The sequence below is a fragment of the Cavia porcellus genome, unplaced genomic scaffold (genome assembly GCF_034190915.1).
Source record: "Cavia porcellus strain 051 isolate PalLab524CR breed Dunkin Hartley unplaced genomic scaffold, mCavPor4.1 scaffold_23, whole genome shotgun sequence".
NCBI lineage: Eukaryota > Metazoa > Chordata > Mammalia > Rodentia > Caviidae > Cavia > Cavia porcellus.
In genome coordinates, this window is record NW_026947506.1 from 51,699,248 (window position 1) to 51,726,826 (window position 27,579).

Consider the following 27,579-nt stretch of genomic DNA (forward strand, 5'->3'; position numbering starts at 1 on the left):
TGCACTCAAGACCAGCCTGAAGTAAGCAGCAAGACCTTGTCTCAAAAAGACAAAAAAAAATTAAGTAGAAGATTTAATTAATTAATTCTTCCCAACTTGCAACTCAGTTTTTAAAAGCACAAAGACAGAGAACCACACCACACCATCATGGAGCACAGCTTCTGCACCATGCTTAACACCCAACATTCCCCAAAGGACATCTGGGATGCTAGGAACAACTGGGAAGCCCCAGGATGACCTAGGCCCCTGCTGGGCCCACCCTTCTACAAGAACACTGGGATGCCCAGGCAGACCTGGGTAACCTAGGACTGCCACCATTGGGCCCATCCCTCATTGAGAACACCTGGGACACCCTAGAAACTGATCCACCTCATAGCACCACCAAGAAACACCAGGGACACCCCAGCACTCCTGGGTTGCTTAGGAGTGGGCCCGCTGGGCCCGCCCCTTCACAGAACACCTGGGACACCAGTGGCATGACTGACCACCTAGAACTGCTGTGGTGGGCTGTTTTTTGGGGAATCCACCCACCATCTGGACCTAGTACTTCAGTTGATCTTTGGATTCAACCCCTTCTTCCAGAACCTTGGACTACAGTGAATTACAGTGCTGGCTAGATGGGAGACTAGGGAACCCCTCACCCAAATAGAAGAACTCAGCAGCTCTAGTCAGTGTGGTAATTTTGCCCCTAAAATACAGGTCTGCAGTGGGTAAATAGGAGCAGAAGTGAAACTCCTTCCAACCGGTAAAACCTTGATGAACCTGGCAAGAGTTCAAGGGTAATCCCCTCCTCCACACAGAGAACATCAGACAGGTTGAGGAGTGTGCCAATAAGGCCTCCCCAACTTGGAGAAAATTAAAAGAGTTTATGAGACCCCGGTGATGCATTAGGGCCTCAGCTAACACAAACACTATGGACAGGGAAAGCTGGTGACCTGCAACAACCTAAAGACATAGCAACAGCAAGAACTAAGAGTTGACCTACATCCATACCTTTATGTTAGTTAGCCCAGAAAGAATATAGGACTCACCCAACACACCATGTAGGAGGAATTCAGGTGACTTCCTCTCCTCTTCACTGTGATACCCAGAAACTGGTCAAACATCAACCACACAGCAGGACCCTAAAATTACCACTACCGACAGTTCAGACTGGACTGAAAGACCAAATATTTACCCAAAAGGTGAAAATGACAAAACGAAAAGGAAAAATGCAGTCTCAAACATCTAGTCCATCAGGAGCAAGTACAGGTGACATTGAAATAGAGGACTTTAAAAGTCACACACCAGGAATCTCTGAAAAGATAGCAAATGAAGTAAAGAAAAAAATCCATGAAGCTATGGAAGAAATCAAATTAGAAATAATGTCTTGTGTAAAGACAGAAATAACAGTCTTGGTAAATAAGTTGCTCATCATAGGTAAAGAAAAAATAGATTAAAAATACAGGAGCATGGGAAATTGATTGAAACTTTAAATGAACAATGCAAAAAACAAGTAAAATCTGTGAAACAAATTCAAAGAGATATCCAAGTAACAAAAAAATTCTATTGAAAGCTAACAAAACCGTTTAAATGAAGATGAGGATAGAATTTCAGACCTAGAAAACAGGATCACAAATAGTGATCATACAAAGGTAGAATGTATAAAAACAAAAAAGCAGCATGAAATGACAATCCAGCAGCTTCAACATGATGTCAAGAGAAACAATATAAAACTAATAGGCATCAGTAAAGATGCAGGGGTCAATATAAATGACAAAACTAAAATATTCACAGACGTAATGGCAGGAAATTTCCCACACAAAGGGAAAAAATATGATATCCAAATAAGTGAGGGATACAGAATGTCAAACAGTCACAACCAACATAAATCTATATCCAGACATAGGATAATTAAGATCCAAGATACACAGCATAAAAACAGAATACTAAAAGCTATCAGAGAAAAGACACAACTCACCTATCAAGGAAAATCTATTAGAATCAGGGCAGACTTTTCAGCACAAACCTTCAACTTAAGATGACCTTGGAGTTAAGTATTTCAAGCACTAAAAAAAAAACAACTTTCAACCCAGACTGATGTACTCAGAAAAACTGTCCTTCACACTTAGTGCTGAAACAAGATACTTCTGTGACAAAGAACAACTGATGAAATTGATGTCCACAAAACCAACCCTAGAAAGAGTACTGAAAGACATAGTAGATAGAGATTAAAATGACCAAAATCTCAAGAAGAACAACAGAAAGAAACCACCAGACTGGACAAGATGTGCAAATGGCAAATAAATACATGAAGAAATGTTCACCATCACTGGTCATTTGAGAAATGCAAATTAAAACAGCATTGAGATTTCATCTCACCCTGGAAAGAATGGCTGCCATCAAGAAAACAAATGATGCCAAATGTTGGCGAGGATGTGGGAAAAAAGGAACAATTCTCCACTATTGATGGGGGTGAAGTCTGGTGCAACCACTGTGGAAATCAGTATGGAGGTTCCTCAAAAAACTAGGATTGGAAGTTCCATTCAATCCAGCTATTCCCCTGCTGGGATTTTCCCAGATAAATTGAAAAGGTCATGTCATGGTGATATATGTGCACCCATGCTCACAGCAGCACAATCTGTGATACCTAAATCTTGGAAACAAACAAAATGCCCATCAACCACAGATTGGATGAAAAAGATGAGGTGTTTTCATACAATGGGATATTATTCAGCTATAAAAAAGGATGATCTTGAGGCCTTTATAGGTAAATGGAGGCAACTTGAGGCTACACTCATTAGTGAAGTAAACATGACTCACATTAGTAAATACCACATTGTCTCTCTAGTATAAAAAATAAGAACTGACAGAATAATAGGATCCAACAAGTATAATAAATATTGTAAAAGTGAAAGGGAAGGAAAGTGCTCTGAAGAATATAATGGCATGTATAGTGTGTAAGATAGATGAACATATTACAAAATATCTATTACATAAATATCTATTAGATCATTGAACAGAAGAGACTGCACTATCACTGTCTGAGTGCCTAGCCACTTTTTGTGCTTTGATTTTATAACTTTAACAACTATTGTTAAGATGACAATATGTAATGTATCAACTACTGATTTATGATGTTAATTTTTTAATTCTGTATTCTACTTTTTTCTCATTTTTTCTATTTTGTTTTTCTAAATTTCCTCTTGTTTCTTTAAATAAAATTTTTTAAAAAGACACTTGGTCTAAATTGAAAACAGCCTCTGGATCAATTACCATGCAAAACATTGGAGCTATGTCAAGCCTTCTCTTCATAGTGTAATATGAGTTATCCTTGATGATCCACACATTCATAAACATTGAAGACACAACTGGTTTGTGGTATCTGACTAGACCAGTATCTATATTTGGTTCTGCTGGTGCCACTGCCATTCACTCTTCCTTTGTCACTGCTGGAAATTTTAGCAAACTTGGGATATACTAGTGGCCTTTCCTTGTTGAGTACTTTCTTTCTGATGATTTGCAAAAAAATTTCAGATTCCTTATCCTATGAAAATTACTTTAATATTAAATGAAACAATGAATGGCTCCTCCACACAAACAGCTTTCATATCTTACAATTGTATCAAAGCAATCACAGTTGATTCTATTACAATATGTCTTAGTTACTTTTCTTGTTGCTGAGACAAAGTAACCAACACCCCAAATTAAAGGGGGAAAAGGCTTATTTAGTTCAATTTATACAGGTTTCAATCAGTAATTTCCTGGCTCCACAGAAGGATAGCACATGACACAGGGGCAACTGTTCATGTGTAGAAGACAAAAAATGAGAGAGAGACAGACAGACAGACCGACAGACAGACACAGGGACACAGAGACACAGAGACAGACAGAGTCAGAGAGAGAGAGAGACAGGACAAAATTCTTTCTGTGCCTTACAATGTGTGCAGGCCACCCATCTAGGGTAGGTGTAGCACTCATATCCTTAACCCCAGCTTTGGAACATGAATTAATAAACTCTGGATTCAGCCACCTCTGAAAAGCCTGCCCCACCATAACTGCAACTGTTAGATGAACATCTAATCACAAACCACAAGACCATGCTATTTTATCTTAAACCCACAAACCACTGTACCAATTATGAAGTTTTCATGTGTTTCTCATCGGCCATTCGCCCATCTATGAAAAGCTGAAAGGCTGCAGCTGTAGGGGAATGACGACTGTGTCCAACATTTCTTTTTTTTATTTTTCTCATGTATCTGCTTGCTGCCCTCTTTGAATGCTTGACTTTTTATGAACATGCTGGGTCAGAACTGCTTCACACACACTCTTCTAATAGGAAATTATATTATTTTTCCAATTATTCATTTGGTTGTGTTAGTGGCCATCACCCTGAAAGTATTATCAATTATTTTCTCAATCCCAAGTTCTGTAATGCACTTGTTATGTGCAACAAAATACTTCAGTAACAGTAGACTCTTTACAGTTCTATCCTGGCATTTTCCAACTTGCTTACCATCAGTGTCCCAACTATGAAAGATATCTTTGGTTACTGGTGTGTCTGTGGCTATATAGACTTTTACTCTTCCATCATCCTTTTGTATCAAGTTGGTGAAGGACCTATAACATCTGAGCAGAAGACTGGGGCTCTGTTTTTCCTGTTAACTGGCATAGTCATGATGATCAGAAGTGTGGCCTTGATTGTTATGGATTGCTCTGGAGGCGGTTATTAATTGACAATGCCCAAACTCAAATAGTCCATGTGGTACCAGTGTTGTGTTTACTCTCAGCTATTGTGAAACTTCACCTGTTTTCAGTTTCACCTCTACCAAGTGCTGGCACATGGCAAGCAGTAAAATATTTTGACATTTTCAAAACTTTGTTCTACATTTTGGTTTTTAGCTTTATCTTGGAAGTTAACCTCATGAGCACAAAAGGTACAAATATACAACTCAACATTATTGTACTGCCTAAGAGTTGGCAGTAAATCTACATCTTCTCTACCCTGTGTTTACCAAACATGAATATAACACTCAGAACAACTCCATTTTGCCTGTCCTTTATAATGCTATGAAGTTTAGAAACAATTGTAGTATAATTACTATTTTATAACATCAAAGAAGAAACTAAAAACATTTTTTAATTACTACATAAATATTGGTGAATAAGTAAAAATAAAAAGTCTGTGTCCCACCAGCCCAGCCACCCTACCTCCTCGACCTAGTATTGCTGTTGAACTTTGGCTCCCACTCCTCCTCCCAGAACCTTGGACTGCAGTGGATTAACCATGCGGGGTTGATGGGAGACTCAGTAACCCCTCATCAGACCTCAGCAGGCTCCCACCAGTCCCTAAAATACAGGTCTTCAGTGGGCAAATAGGAGCCATAGTGAAGCTCCCTCCAGCTGTATGACCTTGATGAACTTGGTAAGAGTGTGAGTTATTCCTTCCTCCACACAGAGAACATCAGGCAGGTTGAGGAGTGTGCCAATAAGGCCTTGGAAAAAATTAAAAGGGATTATGATACACCAAGTAACACAGCGGGGTCTCAGCCAAGACAAACTACAGACAGGGAGATCTGGTGACCTGGAACAACTTGAACACACAGTAACCCCAGGAACTAAGTAAGGGTTGACTTACATCAATACTCCTATGCTAGTCAGCCAAAGAAGAATGTAGGACTCACCAAAGAGAACCTGTAGGAGGAATTCAGATGACTGGCTCTCTTCTTCACTGTGATACCCAACAAATGGACAAGCAAAAACCACACAGCAGTACCCTATAATTCACATTATCGACAGTTGTCTGTTGGTATTGAAAGACCAACTATTAGACCAAAAGTTGAAAATGACAAAACAAAACAGCAAAATGCAATCTCAAACATCTAGTCCATCAGGAGCACGTACAGTGACACTGAAATAGAGGACTTTAAAAGTAATGCACCAGAAATCTCTGAAAACATAGCAAGTGAAATAAAGAAACAAATCCACATGGCTATAGAGGAAATCAAATTAGAAACAGCTTCTCATATAAAGAAAGAAATAATAAAGGAGTTGCTCAGCATAGCTGCAGAAGAACTAGACAAAAAAAAGTATAGGAGCATGGGAAATTGATTCAAACATACAAAACAATATACAAAACAAGCAGAATCTATGAAACAATTCAAAGAGATATCCAAGAAACAAAAAATCTATTGAAAGCTGGAAAAACTGTTGAAATGAAGCTGAGGATAGACTTTCAGATCTTGAGGACAGGATTGCAATTAGCAATCATGAAAGGATACAACTTTAAAATGCAGCATGAAATGACAATCCAGTAGCTTCAAGACAATGCCACGAGAAAGAGTGTAAGACTAATAGGCATCAATGAAGATGCACAAGCCAACACAAATGACATCAGTAAAATAATCATAGAATACCAGAAAATTTCCCAAATATGAGGGAAAAAATCTGACATGCAGATACACGAGGCATACAGAATGCCAAACAGTCACAACCAACATAAATCTACACCCAGACATACAATAATTAAGATCCAAGATACACAGCATAAAAACAGAATACTAAAAGCTGTTAGAGAAAAGACACAACTCACCTATTAAGGAAAGTTCATTAGAATCATGGTAGGCTTTTTAGCACAAACCTTCAAGTCAACACTAACTGAGAGGGAGATGTTTCAAGCCCTGAAAACAAAACAATTTTTAAAATTTTATTTAAAAGGAAAAAGAGAAAAAACAAAACAAAACAAAGCGGTGTAAGGGTACAAGTAATTTAGAACTACAAAAAAAAAAAAAAAACAGTAAGAAATCACCAGTTAATAGATTACACATTATTGTCTTAGAGATAGTTGCTCAAGTCACAGTATCAAAGCATACAAAGTGAAAATTCAAACAGAGAGACTGCAAACAGTTGTGTTCAATGATCCAACCAAAAACATTAATATGGTCATCTATTTAACACCCCTAAACACACTTGCAGTTGTATCCTTTAGCGCAAAAACAATTTTTAACCCAGATTGATGTACTCAGGGAAACTTTCTTTCAAATTTAATGGAGAAACAAGATACTTCCATGACAAAGAACAACAGACAAAATTCATGTCCAAAAACCAACCATAGAAAGAATACTAAAAGACATACTAGATAGAGATAAAAACGACCACAATCTCCAGAACAACAACAGAAAGAAATCACCAGGCAGGACAAGCAATTAAACAACACAGAAAAGCAGAAAACCAACCATAGGAACATAACATGACAAAGTTGAGCCACTACGTATGTTATATCCATCAGTGTAAATGGCCTCAATTCACCTATCAAAAGAAAAAGGTTGACAGAATGGATCAAGAAACAGGATCCCATAAGATGATGTATACAAGACATACATCTGACTCAAAAAGAAACTCAATAGATTAAAAGTCAAAAGGAGAAAAACAGTATTCCATGCAACAGGAACACAGGAAAAAGCAGGGGTGGCTATTCTTTTTGTAGACAATGTGAACTTCAAACCTAAAATGATTAAAAGAGATAAAGAAGGTCACTAAATACTTGTTAGTGAAAAAATTCAAGAAGAAGAACTAACAATTATAAATATATATGCACCAAATAAAGGAGCACCCAACTATATAAGACAAATACTAATAGACATGAAAATCCAAATACACAAGAACACAATTGTAATAGGAGACCTTAATATCACACTGTCACAAAGAGATAGATCAAATAGAAAAAAAGTCACCAAAGAAATAATAGAACTGAATCATACCTGTGAGCAAATGGACTTAGAAGATGTTTACACAGTGTTCCACCCAACTACATCAGAAAATACATTCTTCTCACCTGTGCATGGGACATTCTCCAAAATAGAACAAATATTAACTCATAAAACATCCTTAAGTAAATGCAAAGGGATTTAAATTATCTTATATGTAATATCTGACCATAGCACACTGAAATTGGAAATTCATGACAAAATAAATTGCAAAACCTGCATAAATACATAGAAATTAAATAACTTTCTGAAAAATCAGTGGATTACAGGTTAAATTAAAAAGAAATAAAGCAATACCTATAATTCAATGAAAATGCAGATACAACATACTGCAACCTGTGGGACACAATTAAAGTAGTTGTAAAAGGAAAATACATAGCAATAAACTGTCATATCAAGAAAATGGAACAAGCACAAATAAACAACCTGATGCTACATCTCAAGCTGCTAGAAAAGGAAGAGCAAGTCAAACCCAAAGCTCATAGAAGAAAAGAAATTGTAAATATCAGAATAGAAATTAATGCAATTAAAACTAAAGAAATACAAAGAATTAATGAATCAAAGAGCTGGCTTTTTGAGAGAATAAACAAAATTGATAAACCTCTAGCCAACCTTAGTAAGAAAAAAATAAAACTCAAATCCACGCAAAAAAAAGACTTAAAATAGAGAAATCAGCACAGATCTCATGCAAATTCAAAAGATCATGAATACCTATTTTGAAAATCTAGTCACATAGGGTGGAAAACACAGAGGAAATGGACAGATTTCTAGAAACATATGAACTACCAAAGCTCAATCAAGAAGATATAACAATTTTGAGTAACTCAATAACAGCTATTGAAATTGGATACATGATTAAAAACTTACCAACAAAGAGAAGCCCAGGCCCTGATGGATGCACAACTGAATTCTACAAGAAATTTAGAGAAGGTTTGATGCCAATACTGCTTAAGCTCTTCAATGAAATTGAAAGGGAAGCACTCCTCCCTAACTCATTCCTGGAAGCAAGTATTACTCTGATACCAAAAGCAGAGACAGGCCCAACCAAAAAGGAGAACTATAGGCCAATTTCCCTAATGAACATCGATGTAAAAATTCTCAATAAAATACTGGCAAATAGAATACAGCAAATCATCAAGAAGATTATACGTCACTACCAAGTGGGATTTATTCCAGGAATGGCTTTAAAAAAAACATATACAAATCAATAAATGTAATACACCACATTTACACAGCCAAAAACAAAAAACACATGATCAAGAAGAGCAAGGCAAGCCCAAAGCTCACAGAAGGGAGGAAATTATGAAGATTAGAGCAGAAATTTATACAATTGAGACTAAGAAAACAATACGAAGAATTAATGAGGAGTAGGTTCTTTGAAAGAGCAAACTAAATTGATAAACACCTAGTCAACCTTATCAAGGAAAAGAAAGAAAAAACCCAGACTTGTGCAATAAGGAATGAAAAGGGTGAAATTACTATAGATCTTGTGGCATTTCAGAAGATCATGAATACCTATTTTGAAAATTTTTTTTTCTGCTACCAGGGATCGAACTCACCACCTCACGCTTGCCAGGCAGGCACTTACACCACTGAGCAAAATCCCTGCCCCTACTTTGAAAATCTTTACTTACATAAGGTGGAAAGCACAGAGGAAATGGACAGATTACTAGAAACATGTAAATTACCAAGGCTGAATCAAGAAGATATAAAAATTTTGAATAATCTAGTAGCAGTTATTAAAATTGAAAACATAATTAAAAACTTACTAACAAAGAAAATCCCAGGTCCTGTTGGATTCAGAGCTAAATTCTGGAAGAAATTTAGAGAAGATTTTATTCCAAAACTCCTCAAAGTCTTTAATGAAATTGAAAGGGAAGCAATTCTCCCTAACTCATTCATGGAGGCAATTATTGCTCTGATACCAAAATCAGAGAAAGACCAAACCAAAAAGGAGAGTTATAGGCCAATTTCACTAAAGAACATCAATGCAAAAAATTCTCCATAAAATATGAGCAAATAGAATGCAGCAAAATCATCAAGAAAATTATAGACCATGACCAGTGGAATTTATCCTAGGAATGCAAAGATGGTTTAACATATGCAAATCAATAAATGTAATACACCAGATAAACAGAGCCAAAAACAAAAAACACATGATCACCTTAATAGATGAATAAAAAGCTTTTGATATAGTCCAACACTTTTTCATGATAAAACCTCTAGAGAGGATCAAAATAGATGGTCTCTAGGTCAATCTGAAAAAAAGCCATCTATGAAAAGCCAACAGCCAACATCATATTAAATGTACAAAGACTGAAATCTTTCACTCTACAATCAGGAACTAGACAAGGATGTCCACTATTACCACTCTTATGTAATACAGTTCTGGAAACATTCGCCAGAGAAATTAGACAGAAAAGAGAAATAAAAGGGGTAAGAATAGAAAAGCAATAGGTTAAATTATCACTGTTTACAGGTGACATGATGCTCTAATAGAACACCCCAAAAACTCCACCAAAAGACTATTAGAGCTAATAAGCAAATTCAGCAGTGTAGCTGGATACAAAGTCAACACTCAAAACTCAATTATCATTCCTGTACACAAACAGAAAATTCACTGAGAGAGAAATTATGGAAATAATTTCACAATAGCATCTAAAAAATGAAACACGTAGGAATCAACCTAACAAAGGATGTAAAAGACCTATACATTAAAAACTATAGTACTCTTAAAAAGGAGATTGAAAAGGATGTCAGAAAATGGAAAGATATTCTTTGCTCTTAGTTGAGAAGAATCAACACTCTGAAAATGGCCATACTTCCAAAACTGTTATACACATTTAATGCAATACCAATCAAAGTACCATTAACATACCACACAGAGCTAAGGAAAACATTTCTAAAGTTCATTTGGAAACAGAAGAGCCCTTGAGCATCAAAGGCAATCCTGAGCATGAAAGAAAGGCAGGGATCATACCTATCCCTGACTTGAAATTATACTACAAAGCTGCAGTGATAAAATCAGCATGATACTGACAAAGAAATAAAACCTGAGAATCAATGGAATAGATTAGAAGATGCAAACACAACTCCAAAGACTCAGCTACCTTATATTTGATAAAGGGGCTAAACATATTCACTGGAAAAGGATAGCCTCTTTAATACATGGTGTTGGAATTTGGCTTTCACATGCCAAAGACAAAAACTAGACCCACGCCTATTACCATGCACAAAACTAAAGTCAAAATGGATCAAAAATCTAAACATTAAAATACAAACACTAAATCTACTTAAAGACAAGGTAGGTAGAAATCTTAGAGACATATGGGTAGGCAAAAAATTCATGAACAAAACACAAACCACACAGGAAGTACTTCAAAGAATCAACGACTGGGATCTCACGCTATTCAAAAGGTTTTGTACTTTAAAAGAAGTCACCAACAAGTGAAACGAAAACTCACAGACTGGGAAAGAATTTTAGGCAGCAGTCACTCAGACAAAGGACTTGTATCCAGAACATATAAAGAATTGAAAAACATCAAACCCCCCAAATTCAAAGACCTTCTCCAAATGGGCATCAGAGATGAACACACATTTCTGAGATGAAGATATACAAGGGACAAATAAATACATGAAGAAATGTTCACCATCACTGGTCATTTGAGAAATGCAAATTAAAACAGCATTGAGATTTCATCTCACTTCAGAAAGAATGGCTGCCATCAAGAAATCAATTGATAACAAATGTTAGTGAGGTTGTGGAGAAAAAGAAACATTCCTACACTGTTGGTGGGAGTGTAGCCTGGAGCAGCACCATGGAAATAGTATGGAGATTCCTCAAAAGACTAGGATTGGAAGTTCCATTCAATCCAGCTACTCCCCTCCTGGGTATTTTCCCAGAAAAATTGAAAAGGTCGTGTCTCAGCAATATATATGCCCCCATGCTTATAGCAGTGCAATTTGTAATAGCTAAATCTTGGAAACAACCAAAATGCCCATCAACCACAGAATGGATGAAAAAGATGTGGTATTTTCATACAATGGAATATTACTCAGCTATATAGAAGGACAATCTTGAGGCTTTTATAGGTAAATGGAGGCAACTTGAGACTATTCTCATAAGTAAAATAAATCAGACTTATATTGTATTATCTCTCTAGTATAAAAAAAATAACCTGAAAGAGTAATAAGATCCAAAATGCACAACAGATTTTGTGATAATGAAAGGGAAAGTGCCCTACAGGATATAACTATATGTATGTTTAAGTGTACAAGATAGATAACCATAGTACTAAGTTTTTGTTAGTTTATCAAACAGAATGTTTTATACTGTGATTGACTGTCCATTTTTGTGACTTGAGCAAGTACTTCTAAGATGACAATACATAACTTATCAACTAGTGATTTCTTACATTTTTATTGAAATTCTGTATTATTTTTACTCTTTCTTCTGTTTTTCTTTTTTTCTCTAACTAAAAAAAGAAGATGGTTACAGGTAGCAAAGCTCTTTCTCAGCAGCACACCTGAAATCCCCACCTACACCTCCCTGAAGAACTGTCAGCTCTCCTGAGCTCCCAGACCCAGGCACGAGAAATGGCCCAGCACACACTTCAGGCTATAGAGAGTGAGGCTATAGAGAACCATGAGACACATCCCTGGGACACTGACCTTGGTGTGGGGCCTTCTGAAGAGTTCCAAGCTCAATCCACCCCCTCCATCACTGGAAAGCTGCTTGTTTCCAAAGACAGCACAGGCTAGGAAGTGAAAATGGAGATAGAAAAAGATAAAACATCACAAACTCCACGGTTCTTAGGAGGGTCCTGCATCTTTTTTGAACTTACATTGCTGCAAGCTTTGAGTTAACTTCCAGAGTCTTGAAAACACTGACTCTGATGGCTTTCCAAGTATCCTCTCCTCACTGTCATGGAGAAATGAATTTATTTCACTATTTAAGAAGTCCTACTTCTCTTCAAGATTTTGTAACTATATTTCTTATGGTAGTCCCAAGTCGTTTTACAAACCACCAACTTTAATTTAAAAATTAAAAATTACTCAGTTTGGCTAACAAAATAAATCCAACTTTAATTAAAAACTGAAATCCCCAGGCATACATCTCTAGTTCTTTCCCCATATGACTTCTGACCATAGACTCATTTCACACACTTCTCAGTTTCACTTTTTTATATCAGGATAGGCAAACTATAGGTCAAGATCTGTTATGCCTCTGCCTCTCAGCTAAAATGGGTCTTTAATGTTCTTAAAAAGGTTGTGACAATAAACAAAGAAAAAATATGAAGAACCAGTATGTGGCCTACAAATATAAGTGGCTTACTCACTGGGTATTCAGAGAAAAAAAAATTAATTTTGGTAACGCTGGGATCTCAGGGCCTCATGCATACCAGGCAAGTGCTCTCAGCCCTAGACTGATACTTCCTGCTTAATACTCTGAAATTAAAGTTAAAACCTCTCCAAACTCCAAACAGATGTATCTCTGCTAAGGCCTCATTAACTATGAGAAATACAATGCCAGAAACTGTCTCAGTCAACTATATTGGCACATGGTATTTCTTTCTGAAAATTACATATACAGGCAAAATTCTATGTTACTTAAATAGAAAAGATCAACAGGCTACCAGATTCATTTATCTTCTCAATGATCCTATAAAATTTTTTGATTCTCACATTCCATCACATCAACATATTCCAAACTCAAGGTGGGGATGGGGGATGCAGATGATGTCGCTATTCCAAATGCATGAAGTATTTATCACAAGATCGTTTGTGCTCTCGACCCCTTTTTCCCATCTATGACACCAGATGCTCAACTCCTGCTTCCACCTACTCACCCTGTACCCCTGCTCCCAGCTCCTGCACTTCACCTCATAAGGTAATCAATTCCTTACTTTACTGAAACAAAGTAAGAACAAGCTCTCAATTTCTTTTAGATCCAATTTTACATTTCTCCAATTATTTCTTTATATAGTAATCCTTGCTTTTGTTGTCACAAATTTATGCCTTCATTACTCCATTCCAAATATTCAGTGATTTTGCTCGTTCCAATCTTCCCTTTCTTGGATCCTCCAGCTCACTATTACTTCCTTCCCTGAACCCTTCCCCCTCTTTAATCTTTCCTTTCCTAGAACCTAAAGCTCTTCCTGGGAGATAACAACTCTTATGTGTCTCTCCCTTTCAGTGACAAAATTCTTGGTCTATCACTTTCTTACAAAGTTCTATAACTATTTTAAATGACCAACATTATGTTATCAAAATTAATGGCCTTCCTCAAGTTTTTAAGGTTTTAAATCTTCAGTTTTTTGTTTTTTGCTTTTTGGGGTTTGTTTGGTGCTAGTGACTGAACTTGACCTCACACTTGCCAGATAGGCACTTATGCCACTGAGCTAAATCTCCAGCCCCTTCCTTCAGTATTTGATCAGATTCTTATATTTTCTCCAATCTTCTGTCATACAAACTCTTCTAGTTCAATTTTTCTAAACACTCACATATTATACATTACATTTTTCCCTTCCTTTCATCCCTGAAAGTTTGTTTTCCCAAAGTACATTTACTTTATGGCCTTTATCTCTCAACATTGGTATCCTTTGTTAACCTTACTCAGTCTTCAAGTTTTACCTATGATTTTTACAAAGATGGTTTCCAAGGCTACAGTCTTCATTCCTGGATGACATCCCTTCTCCTTCCTCTTCCTTCCATTTCTACCTTACCATCTGTCTTAGTTACTTTTTAATCCTTGCTAAGACAAAATACCTGAAGCCCAAGTTGGGAAAGGAAAGGTTTATTTCTTACAGTTTTTGGAGGTTTCAGTACACACTCAGTTGGCTCCAAGACAGGTGGGCATGGCTGGGCTGCAGTTCATGGAAGCTGCAAACAACAAGCAGGAATCAGCAAAAAACAAGACACACCTTCTTCCTGCCATTACATCACATCCTGGCTCCACCCATATGTGGGTGGAGCCCGGACACCATCAACCCAAGCACTAGACAATGAACCATCACAAACGCACAATGCAAACTCATGAGGCCTGAGGGCCACAGACGTAAACCATGACATTCCACCCCTGGCCCCCAAGACTCATGTATATCCTTTATACAAAAGGCATTTAGTCCACCTCCAAGGGTTGCCAAAGTCCTAACAGTTTCAGCATTGCTGAATAGTCCAAGTCCCAAGTCTCCTCCAAGATCTATGGTAAACTCTTAACTGTAACCCCTTGTGCAAATGAAACAAGGTTAACATTTCTGAAATGCAAAGGCACAGGATAAACATTACCATGCAAAAAGTTACAAACAGGGCAATAAGAAAGCATTGGAAACAAAGCAAGCCCAACATCCAGCATCCATGCTCAGCATCTGAAGCAAACTGGTTGCAAGCTCCAAAAGGCTTGGGTGATTCCACCCCTCCATGGCACTTCTGGTGATTTCAACTCCCGCAGCTTTTCTATTAAATCTTCTCTGCTCACTTTTTGCAGCTTCCCTTGGATCATCCACATTCCTGGCTTTTCCAAACTTCTGGGGTCTCCACTACCTTTGGCTTCGCATTTACTTGTTCACAAATTGCCCTCTCAGGGGCATACTGTTTGGCCTGCCAGGCCATTTGCAATCGGGGTGGAAGCCATCTTACCCTCAGAATTTGTGCACTTTCCTTGCACCTAAAATCAGCACCTTGTAGATGCCGCCAAGGTTTGTTGCTAGCTGAAGCAGTAGCCAGGCTTTTCTCTCTCTTGGCTGTAGGGGTCAGTTGCCTGGACCTCAGGGCTCTGTTTACCTGATTGTGAGGAAAAGCTTCTCTATGTTGCTGCCATTCTGGAGCCTCATGTGGCCTCTGTTGCCATTCTGGAACCTCATGTGGTCTCAGTCGCCATTCTGGAGCATGGTGCTCTGCAGGCTTCTCCTCTGAGCAAATTCTTTCACCTTTGCAGTGAGGCTGCCAAGGGTGGGGACCCGCTTCCTGGGATGCCCCGGGGCCATCTTTCTTATCTCTCTGTTTCCCCTCAGCAATCAAAATCTCAACTCTGTCTTCACAATCCACAGCCTTCCTGGAATTTTCCTTCTGGTCAAACTCACAGTACTGCAGATTATCCTGCTGGGCTCTTTGCTCTTGATTTGTAACATAAAGCTGGCTAAAAGCCTGCAACAATAGTCATGCCACAGCCTCAATGTTGGATTGCTTTTTAATTTCTTTTTCAAGATTAATCAATCCATTGTCCTTTGTCTCAGTCTCAGGCAAAGTCTCTGGGCAGGAGCAAAATGCAAACAAACTTTCTGCCAAGCCATAACACACATCATGTGAAGTCCAACAACCAATGCAGTCCTTCTTCCCAGCAGAAACCTCCCAAGCCTGGTCTTTACCATCAGGCTTTCTATCAGCCTTCTGGTCTCCTAAGCACTGACCAGAATTTCCTCTACAGAACAACCTAAGCTGCTCCAGCTCTATGCCTCCAAGTAACATGTCCGAACCTTTCCAAACTCTGCCCACAAGCCATTTATAAAGCCTCTTGAAAAACATGGTCAGGTATAGTCACAGCAAATGACCCCACTCCTTGGTACCAAATTCTGTCTTAGTTACTTTTTACTCCTTGCTGAGACAAAATACCTGAAGCCCAAATTGCGAAAGGAAAGGTTTATTTCTTACAGTTTTTGGAGGTTTCAGTCCATACTCAGTTAGCTCCAAGACAGGCAAGCATGGCTGGGCCACAGTTCATGGTAGCTGCAAACAACAAGCAGGAACCAGCAAAAAGCAAGATACACCTTCTTCCTGCCATTACATCACATCCTAGCTCCACCCACATGTGGGTGGGTTGACACCAACAACCCAAGCACTAGACAATGAACCATCACAAATGCACAGTGCAAACTCATGAGGCTCAGGGGCCACAGACATAAACCATGACACCATCTATCTACTCTTTGGAATCTTTCTCCATCAACTTTTACCCGTCCCCATCTCTCTATCCTTACTGTTACTTCCCTCTTTTACACCACTGCAGCCTGAATTCTAATAGAGGTTTTCCAGTCATGCTGTCTCTACCCTTCTCAATCAAGCTCCAATCCACCTCTGGAATGCTGCACAGTATACTGTGCCACATTTCTGATCAAGTCACTCTCCTACTTAAAAATCATTCAGTGTGACTTCTGGGAGAACATGGCGGAGAGATAGCAGCAGCTTCGGAGGCTCTCTGAGAAACTGCACTTAAAATCCAGGAATGGTGCCGGACAAGAAGTTCTAAGCAAGGGGAGATATACTTTACTGACCCAGGAATGAACTAAACTAAGAGAAACCAACTGGAAACACAATCCCAGTGATATAACAGGAACAGATAAGGTCTCAGCGTGGAAGCAGGAGCTTGCGACACTGGAAGCTGTGATTTGAATTTCCTTCAGCTGCTGCTGCATCCCAATCGGCAGGGCAAGGAGAGAGGTGTGAAAGCTCTGAAAGTGGGAAGCGGTAAATGGAGTTGAGAACGGGACTGGCCAGGAGCCCTGCATTGACCTGTGGTGAGTGAGCGGATCGGGGACCCTTCCCTAGAGTAGGCTTCAGCAAAGGACATATTGGGACCGGGCAGACTAGCTGGAACAGGGCACTGCAGTGACTTCAGTCACACATTCCCCTCTCAAGCAGGATTGGTGGGGAGTGCCTGGCTTGGGTGACGCCGCTGACTAAGACCCAGTAAGCTAGCCCAAACCAGGTCCCAGTGCCTGGAGTGCACCCTAGTGGTGAAGCCTTTGGTAGGTTGAGCTGGAGGGGCCGGCCCAGCAGACGCAGCCCAGGTCTGTGTCTCCCTAGTACACTGCAGTGGGGGGGAACACCTAGCAAGCACAATTCAAACAAACTGTAACCAACAAAGAAAGAAACTGGGCCTCCTATATTCGCTTGTATAAAAGGAACAAAAAATATGGGAAGAGGGAGCAACGAGAAATGGTCCTTTGCCCCCAATCCTGAGAAACATGTAATATCAGACACAGCACCAATAGACATAAAGCAGTATCTCCAGAGCCTCATAGACGAGTTCAGGAATGAAGTTATTAACGTCCTAAAGCAAGATATAAGTAAAATAGTTAGAGGAATGCTAAGAACCACCCAAGAAAAAAACAGATGGAAGAATGAAAGAACAGAAAAAAAGGGGAGAATTGTTTGATGGAGAAAATAGAGAAAGCATAGAATACATGAAGCAGGTTCAAAGAGATTACCAGGAAACTAAAAACTCTATTGAAAACTGGCATAACAGCTTGAAAGAAACTAAGGATAGATTATCTGAACTGGAGGGCAGATTTGTAATATGGGAGCATGAAATGAAAAACTTCTTAAAAATAACAAAAAAAAAAACAAACAGCAATAATACAAAGACTAGAAGATGATAAGAGGATCTATAACTTAAGAATTAAGAACATAAAAGAAGAAGCAGGGACACAAACAAATGGACTACAAAAGCTATTCACAGAAATAATCCAAGAGAATTTCCCTAATTTAGCAAATGGTAAAGATACTCAGATGTATGAGGCATACAGGACCCCAGCTACCTACAACTCAAACAGAGCTACACCCAGGCATATAATAATCAAAATTCCAGAAATCCAATATAAGAACAGAATATTAAAAGCCGTCAGAGACAAGAAACAGATCACTTACAAGGGAACACCCATCAGAATTACAGCAGACTTCTTGGCACAAACCATCAAATCACAAAGAACGTGGGGGAAAATAATTCAAGCTTTGAAAGATAATACCCTCCAGACAAGATCGATATATCCTACACAACAGTCCCTAGAAATTGATGGAAAAACAAGGTACTTCCAGGATAAAGAGGAACTAGGGGAATTTGCAAACACCAATTCAACTCTACAGAGAATACTGCAGGATATTCTAAAAAAAGGAAAATACCAAGATTCCAGAAATAGTGGCAGAGAGGCCACAATGAATGAAGCAGAAAGCGAAATGAAGAAGACAAACTGACAACAAACGACAGAAAAATAGCTCAACAGAAATGAGGCAGAGAAGACTGGCTGGTAGGAACAGCTATTTTGCAGAAAACAAGATATCATAATAGCTAGTGCTGACTTAGTATCATCTTGTTTTGAAGTCCCATCAAACTTGTATTCTTCTGTCTCCATCGGTCTTAAAAGGTTGTATCCTATTGGATTTTATTATATATGATAATATAAGCAAAAACTGTTATAGACAAGGAGATTATACAAAAACCATTGTTCATTTTCTGCTAATTGGCTCTAAATACCCTGTAATAATGTCATTCTCTTGAATGGTTTTATAGTGCCTTGATATGTTCGGCGCTACAGTATACAAAATTATACTCAAAGATTTCAAGGAAAGAGACACTATGGTAACTATTTTTATGTCAGGATAAACACTTGTGGTGAAACACTATTTTGCTTAAATGGTTATGGTTTGACCTGCGCTGTTCTGTTGTTATGCCCTCTTTTTATCTCAATCCCCCTTTTTTAATTATTTACTTTTTTATTTTTATCTTCTTAATTAAGGGGAAAATAAAAAATAGCAGGATACATTATAGTAACCTACTTTGATTTCCTATTAACTTGATTTGAAATCCTGTATTGCCCTCACCATCTTGTTTTGACTGATTTTCCCCTATTCTGCTTTGCTTGATAGTACCAAGTTCGAAAGTATAGGCAACAACTGTGAAGACAATAAGATTCATTATGAGCCCATTCTGGTTGAGTATTATCTTCTTTTAAAGTCCTGTAATATCTCCAATGTTTTGGTTTTATTCTTTACTGTTTTGTTCAATTTTATTATAACTGATGATATAGGCAATTATTCCTAAAATAGCAAGAGACAGTATGGTAACCATTGTTGATCACCTTGTATTTTGTTTTTACATTATCTATTATGTCCATCCTTTTGATTTGACTGACTCTGTTCTGATATGTCACATTTGGTTTTACTCTTTTCAAAAAAGTAATAAGAACTGTGAGAGTAATAAAACTCAAAATGTGTAATTGTTATTGTACAAAAGAAAAGAAAAGAAAGTGCTCTAAAGGTTATAACTGCATATATGTTTAAATGTATAAGATAGATAACCATATTACTGAGTTTTTCTTGGATCATTGAACAAAACTGTTTGCACTCTCACTGTTTGAAAGCCCACTTTATATGCTTTAATTCTGTAACTTCAACAACTATTTCTAAGATGAGAATATGTAATCTATTAGCTAGTGATTTCTTACTGTTTATTTTTTAAATTTTGTATTACTTGTACCCTTTTTCTGTTTTTTTCTTTTTCTCCTTAAATAAAAAAAAAAATCATTCAGTGTACTAAATGCCAATGTGCTTAAAGTGGCTTATGTAACTTCATCTCATTAAAAAGTTTTTACAGAGAAAAACCCATCACTACCTTCCTTTAGAATAAGGTTCAAATGCCCTGCACTTAGCTATGAATTAGGCTTTCCAAGACTGCTCGCAAACCATCTTTCAACCACTTCCTACTTCCTCCTTTTCAGAAACCTTCTTCCAGTCTACCTGTTCTCATGTGGAGGGATGCTGATGATTTCCATCCTACCATTTTTCCAGCCCCTAATATTTGCTGGCATAACTGGCACACCAAAGCTTAGCGCTTTGTCATAATTTAAATTTTACCTTTTCTTAAAAGCCTTTGCTGATTTTGCTGATTTCCTTTCCCTCTTCCATCCTGAAGTATAAACTGCCTCTTCTGAGTCCCATAAACATTGCATTGGTCAATCATTGCTTCACTCATCAGGTATCTTCCATATGATACACTCTTGCATGCTGAAGCTTGGATTTGGAAAATGATTTCCAAGGCCTGCTGATTCTGACTGCAGGATGTGTCTATAAGACAAAGTTACACAGCTGGTAAAATCTACACAGACTCCTCCTGCATCATCACTACACCACATATAAGGACACGTTCTCCTACCAGCCAACCAATACACGGTGAAAATCAATGACAACTTGCATTAAGAGAGATCCAGCCACTTCTCCATTCATATCTCCAGCCACCTGACCAAGGAACTACCTCACAATAAGTTTCATTGAGACAGTAATAATTTAGTTCTCTCTCAACTATAGAAAATAAAGGCTGTACATGGAGAAGGAAAAGCTTTCCAATGGTTATATTTTTTTAAATCCTAGTTTTAGATATTAAAACTCCATAACAAAATGGAAGTAAATGCATATCTATACTTGACAGCATACTCTATTTTAAATGCAGAACAATATCATATCTGTCCACAAGAGACAGCTAATCATTTTTATAAACTGTGCCACTCGATGCCCTAAGATAACATTTATATTTTCTATTCTTTATAATTTTTTAAGTGGAGAGCAGCCATTACTCTAATTCTGACACACTGTGGGCCAAGTGGTCCAGGACTTCTACCCACCCATTGCACAGCAGAATTATTTGATTGTTTACAAAAATAAATATAAAACAGTAGCAACTCTTTTGTAACCACAGAATTAATCTGACAGTGGTTAAATGTTTCTAAGCATCTTGCGTATCTCCAAAATTGCACCAAAAGGATCTAGAAGCTTTTGGTTGGGTCTCAGAGGCAAAAAAAAGGCAGAGGAAGAGGCTGGACTTGCCCCAAACTGTGGTGGTGGTCCCAAGCCAGTCCCAGCCTACACTCATGTCTCCAAGTCTATACCTTCCATTGATTAGATAGACCACCTGTGTGTAATCCTCCTTCTTGTAGCTCCTGTAGGCTTGCAAGGCAAATCAAACCAAGATGATGACAAAAGGTCACCCAAAGTATAAGCACCAAAACAAGGAATGTTTTGATCACTGAGGATGGGGACACGCTCTCAATAGTGACTAGTAGGTACTGGAAGTCAGGTCTCTACACCAGATTCCTGGCCAAACCAGAACAGAGAAACTCCCCAAGAAGATCTGTTACTCACATCTGCAAGTGCACAGTGTTGACAGGAAGCTAGCAGCTTTCCTACACAGCTCAACCAGCTAGCAGCTGCCCCCCATAGCTGAACCTGCAGATAGCCGATTCTATGAAAAACCACAAGAGATACACGAGTCTGCCAGCAATGTCCCATAACTAACACTCTCCTGTCAACCAGCCCCAGAACCCTACTCAGAGACTCAACATTTTTCACGCCTTCACCAGTGCCTCCCTCCCATACCTAAACTTCCTCATAAAACATGCTTTGGCTCCTTGTTTGGGGCCAATCGTCTTTTTGCCCTTGGCCCAACAGCATCCCATCTGCAGTAAAAGCCTCACTGCCTCGGTGAGCTCAATTGTGCCTCAGTTTACCCTAACACTTGCCTTTGCTGCTGGGCTGGTGCAAACCTGTACCTGGCATCTAAGGGTTCCCTGAGGTCTAGGTATCATACAGCAGAGCCAGTTCCAGAAGTGTCTTTGGTCTCCACCTGCTCTAATGTATGAGGGGTGGTTGGCCTTCCAGTTCCATGGGTAGATGACAAGTGTTTTGGGGGTGTGGCTTCCACCTCAGGGGTCGGACCGGCAGAAGGCACTGAAATTGTGCTGGTGGTTGGCTCCTTAGCTTGTGCCTGGGTTGTGCCCACTGATGTGGAAGACGTAAAGGACAGTGGTGGCCTCTAGAGTGGTGTCTGAGGGGGTAGATGTAAACCTACCTGGAGTGCTAAACACTGGCTGGGCAACTGATCCCTGACTTGAGGGACCTTATCCTTGGGGATCCACAGAGAATCCAGAGTTCACCGTGGAGTGTGTGTGCTGAGGAACTGAGGGTGCCAGAGGAGCTGTGTTGGCAGCAGCCACAGGAGCAGTCTGGGCACTCGTGGCCAACGTTGCACTTGCTACTGTTCTTGGAGATACATTGGTACTTGACACTGGTGAGCTGAGAGAAGGAAACCCAGGGACAGCTGTGATTGGGACCTGCCACACACATGTGGGGACTGGCGACGTGGGTCTGGATTCCAGATAAGGACAAAGAAAAAAATGCAAAAATATGATAGCTGTCCATATCTTGCAGGTTAGCTGGGGGCAGGGTGGTGTGGTTCCTGAGGCTCCTCAGGCTGTGAACGATTCCCTGAGTTGAGGCCTTAGCACTGTGTGTTTGCCAGGTCGGTTCTGGCTCTGCAGGTGAGGGTGACATGACATGCTGTGGCACAGGTGGGACCGAGGCAACTGCTCCACTGTGGTAAGAGACTCATCAGGCAGGGCAGGTCCATGCGGCCAGGCTCCCAAGGGAGAGGAAAGCACTGGTGGGCTGGTGCGGGAAATGTCCAGAGGCAGAGTCAGAGCAGCGACCCTAAGGCAACTTTTTAAACACAGTCGCCACAGAGTTAGGCCAGGATTCTCCAGGCAGCTTCAGCTCCTACCTCAGGGCCCTGTCGGCACATCTCCATCCAGGCTACAGCAACCCCTGCAGGGTCCGGTGCTCTCGCGCGGCTCACCGAGGCCCAGCACAGACACTTGGGGCCTGTGGGGCGCGCCCCTTCCGGGCGGCTGGGCTTTGGGCCTCGTCCACGCGCCGCTGCTTGGGCTCCTTAGGTGCGAGGTGTCAAGGACAGTACTGGACGCGCCTCTCCTGTCTTCTTCCTCCTGCACTCATCCATTTCCTCACAATCCTTGTTTAGGGCCTGTGGGTCGCTCCTCAAGGCAGCCTCAGGACTCGCCCCACCGTTAGGGCGACCAACGTTACTGGTGAGTTTATCCCTGCCAATACGCATGCTCCCTGAACGCTTCACCCAATGCGCATGCTCCTTCCCCACTTTCTAATGCGCATGTTCCCTGCAAGCCCCTTCCCTTGCACATGCTCTCCTCGGCGTGCTTGGCAAAGTGCTGGTTGTCAATTCTGTTTAATAAAATTGCAATCTGTGGGGCTGGGGATTTAGCTCAGCGGCATAAGCACCTGCCTTACAAGCAGGCGGTCATGAGTTCGATCCCCGGTACTGATAAAAAGGAAAAAGACAAAAAAAAAAAAAAAAAAAAAAAAAGAATTGCAACCTGTGTGGCACAAAAAACTGTACGGATTTTTTTTTTTATTTAAAGAGAAAAAAAGAAAGGAAATTAAAAAAACAAAGCAATAAAAGGGTACAAATAATACAGAATTACAAGAAAAAATGTACATTAAGAAATCACTAGTTAATAGGTTACATAATGTCATCTAAGAAACAGTTGTCCAAATTATAAAATTAAAGCATATAAAGTGGACATTCATGCAGTGAGATTGCAGACAGTTCCAGTCATTGATCCAACAAAAGCTCAGTAATATGGTTTTCCATCCTACACACTCAAACATATATGCAGTTATATCCCTTAGACGACCTTCCTTTCCTCTCTTTTATACAATAACAGTTACACTTTTGGGGTTTTTTTACTCCCACAGTTCTTATTACTTTTTTTGAAGAGAATAAAACCTAACATGACTAAACAAAACAGTCAGAACAGAAGGATGAGCATAGTACATGATGCAAAAATAGAATATCAGGTGATCAAAAATGGTTACCATTGTGCCTCTTGCTATTTTTAAAAAGAGTTGCCTATATCATCAGGTATAATACAAGTGATCAAAACAGTACAGAACAGAAGCAATAAAACTTACATTGGAGACCTTACAGGACTTCAAAAAAAGGATAACCGTCAACCCATAATGGGCATCATAGTATATCTTATTGCCTTCAAAGTGGTTGCCTATACCCTCAAACTTGATACTATCAAACAAAATAGAATATAGTATAATCAGACAGAACAAGATGGGGAGAGTAATACTGGGGTTCAAATCAGGTTAATAGGAAAACAAAAAAGTTACTATAATATATCCCACTATTTTTAATTTAGTTTTCCCTTAATTAGAAAAATGAGAAAAAAATAGATTAATTAAAAAGGGGGGGACATTGAGATAAAAGAGGACATTATAACAGAACAATGCAGGTCAGAACTGAACAATTTAAGCATCATTACCACCAGATAATCTAACATAACAGTAGTTACCATAGTGTCTCATTCCTTGAAATATTTGAGTATAACTTCATATACTATAGCATTAAGCATATCAAAACAGTGTGGAGCCATTCAAAAGAATGAAAGAATTACAGGGTATTTAGAACTAGTTAACAGAAAATGAACAATGGTTTCTATATTATCTCTTTGCCTATAAAATTTGTTTATACTATCACATATAGCAAAGTATAGTAAGATACAACATGTTAAAGCCAGTGGAAACAGATATACAATAGCTTGATAGGACTTCAAAACAAGATGATATTAAATCAGCACTAGCTTTTATGATGTGTTGTTTTCTTCAAAATAGCTATTCGTACTATCACCGATACTAAAATCGAACAACCCAGGTTAAAACCATTGCAATTAATGCGTGAAAACATTATATGGCTTCAAACCAGTGTGACTGGGAATCATGATTACCACATACTTTTATGTATTCTTATTTCTTACAATAGGGAAAATATTTGGTATTTATATATGTGAGTTTGACTTATTTCACTTATGAGTATGGTCTCAAGCTGTGTCCATTTATTTATAAATATCTCAATGTGATCATTCTTTATAGCTGAGTAGTATTCCATTGTATAAAAATACCACAACTTTTTTATCCATTCCTCAGTTGATGGACACTTAGGTTGTTTCCAAGATCTGGCTATTACAAATTGTGCTGCTATAAACATGGGTGCACATATATCACTGTGGTATGAGGCTTTCAGTTCTTCTGGGAATATGCCTAAAAGAGGAATAGCTGTGTCAAATGGGGCTTCCAGTCCCAGCTTTCTGAGAAATCTCCAGACTGACCTCCACAATGGTTACACAATGGTCTACACTCCCACGAACAGTGCAGAAGAGTTCCTTTTTCCCTACAGCCTCTCCAGCATTTGTTGTTGGTGGTTTTCTTGATCTTGGCCATTCTTTCAGGAGTGAGATGAAATCTCAGTGTGGTTTTAATTTGCTTTTCTCTAATGACCAGTGATGGTGAACATTTTTTATGTATTTATTTGCCATTCGTATTTCTTCATCTGAAAATTGTTTATTCATCTTGGATGCCCATTTTTGGATTGGATCTTTGAATTTGGGGGGTCTAATTTTTTTCATTCTTTATATGTTTTAAACAAAGTCCTTTGTCTGTGGGGCAGTTCACTAAGATTTTTTCCCAGGTGGTGAGTTTTCTTTTCACTATGCAGGAGATTTCTTTTGATGTGCAGAAACTTTTTAATAAGGGGCAATCCCAATTATTGACTCTGGGAAGTATTTTTCATGCATTTCGAGTCCTGTTCATGAACTCTCTATTTACTCCTATGTCTTCAAGGTTTTTCCCCAATTTGTCTTCCAATAGACTTAGTGTTTCTGTTTTAATATTTAGATATTTCATCCATTTAGATTTTATTTTAGTACATGGTGATAGGCTTGGGTTTAGGTTTAGTTTTCAGCATATGGAGAGCCAGTTTTTCCAGCACCATTTATTAAAGAGACTGTCATTCTTCCAGTGAACATGTTTGGCTCCTTTATCAAAGATAAGGTAGTTGAGTGTGTTTGTAGTTGTGGTTGTATCTTCTAATCTATTCCACTGATCTTTGGCTCTGTTTTGGTTCCAGTACCATGTTGATTTTACTACAGTTGCTTTGTAGTATAACTTCAAGTCAGGGACTGTGATGCCTCCTGCCTTGCCTTTGCTGCTTAGAACTGTCCTTGCTCTTCTAGGTCTATTCTCACTCGAGATGAATTTAGGAGTGATTTCTCGAGTTCTATGAGGTATGTTGATGGTATTTTTATCGGGATTGCATTGAATCTGTATAACAGTTTTTGGGAGAATGTCCATTTTCACAATATTGATTCTTCCTATCCATGAGCAAGGAATGTCTTTCCATTTTCTAAGATCATCAGTTTCATTTTTCAGTGTATTATAATTTTCCCTGTATAGGTCTTTCACTTCTTTCGTGAGAGTAATTCCTAAATATTTCATTTTTTTGGTTGCAAGTGTGAAGGGTGTGGCTTCACTTATTTCCCTCTCTGTGACTTTGTTGTCAGTGTATAGGAATGCTATTGATTTTTGAGTATTGATTCTGTATCCAGCTACATTGCTGAATTTATTTATTATATCTAGGAGTCTTTGAATGGAGTTTTGGGGATCTTCTATATAGAGTATCATGTCATCTGCAAATAATGATAATTTAACTTCTCTTCCTATCTTTACGCCTTTTATTTCTCTCTCTTGTCTAATTGCTCTGGCCAGTATTTCCGGTACTATATTAAATAGGAGCAGTGATAAGGGACATCTTTGTCTTGTGTTTGATTTTAAAGTAAAAAATCCTACACAAAATTGAAATAGATGACCCTTAGTTCAATCTGATTAAAGTCATATATGATAAACTAATAGCCAACATCACACTAAATGGTCAAAAACTGAAAGCTTTCACTAAAAAAATCAAGAAAAAGACAAAGACAACCGCTATCACTACTCCTGTGCAATATAGTTCTGGAAACATTAGCTAGAAAAATTAGGTAAGAGAAAGAAAGAAAAGGAATAATGATAGGAAAGAAAGAAGTTGAATTATCAGGGACTGGGGATTTAGCTCAGCGGCATAAGCACCTGCCTTGCAAGCAGGTGGTCGGAGTTCAATCCCCAGTACCAATAAAAAAAAAAAAAAGAAGTTAAATTATCATATGCAGATGGCATGATACTCTACTGCAAAGCTATTGTGATAAAAAAAAAACAGCATGAGACTGACCAAAACACAAATCAGAGAATCAGTGGAACAAATTAAAAGAGGCAGAAACAACTTCAAATACATTTTGCCATCTTACCCTTGACAGAGAGGTGAAACACATTTACTGGAAGAAAGCTTCTTTAATGAATGGTGCTGAAAAACAGACTTTCCACA

At 38.7% G+C, this 27,579-nt stretch overlaps 1 pseudogene; it reads left to right on the top strand.

Annotated features, from left to right (window-relative positions):
- Positions 1-205: 205 nt before the first annotated feature.
- LOC100723524 (sodium-coupled neutral amino acid symporter 2-like) lies at positions 206-4,712 on the top strand (annotated as a pseudogene).
- The last annotated feature ends 22,867 nt before the right edge of the window (positions 4,713-27,579 follow it).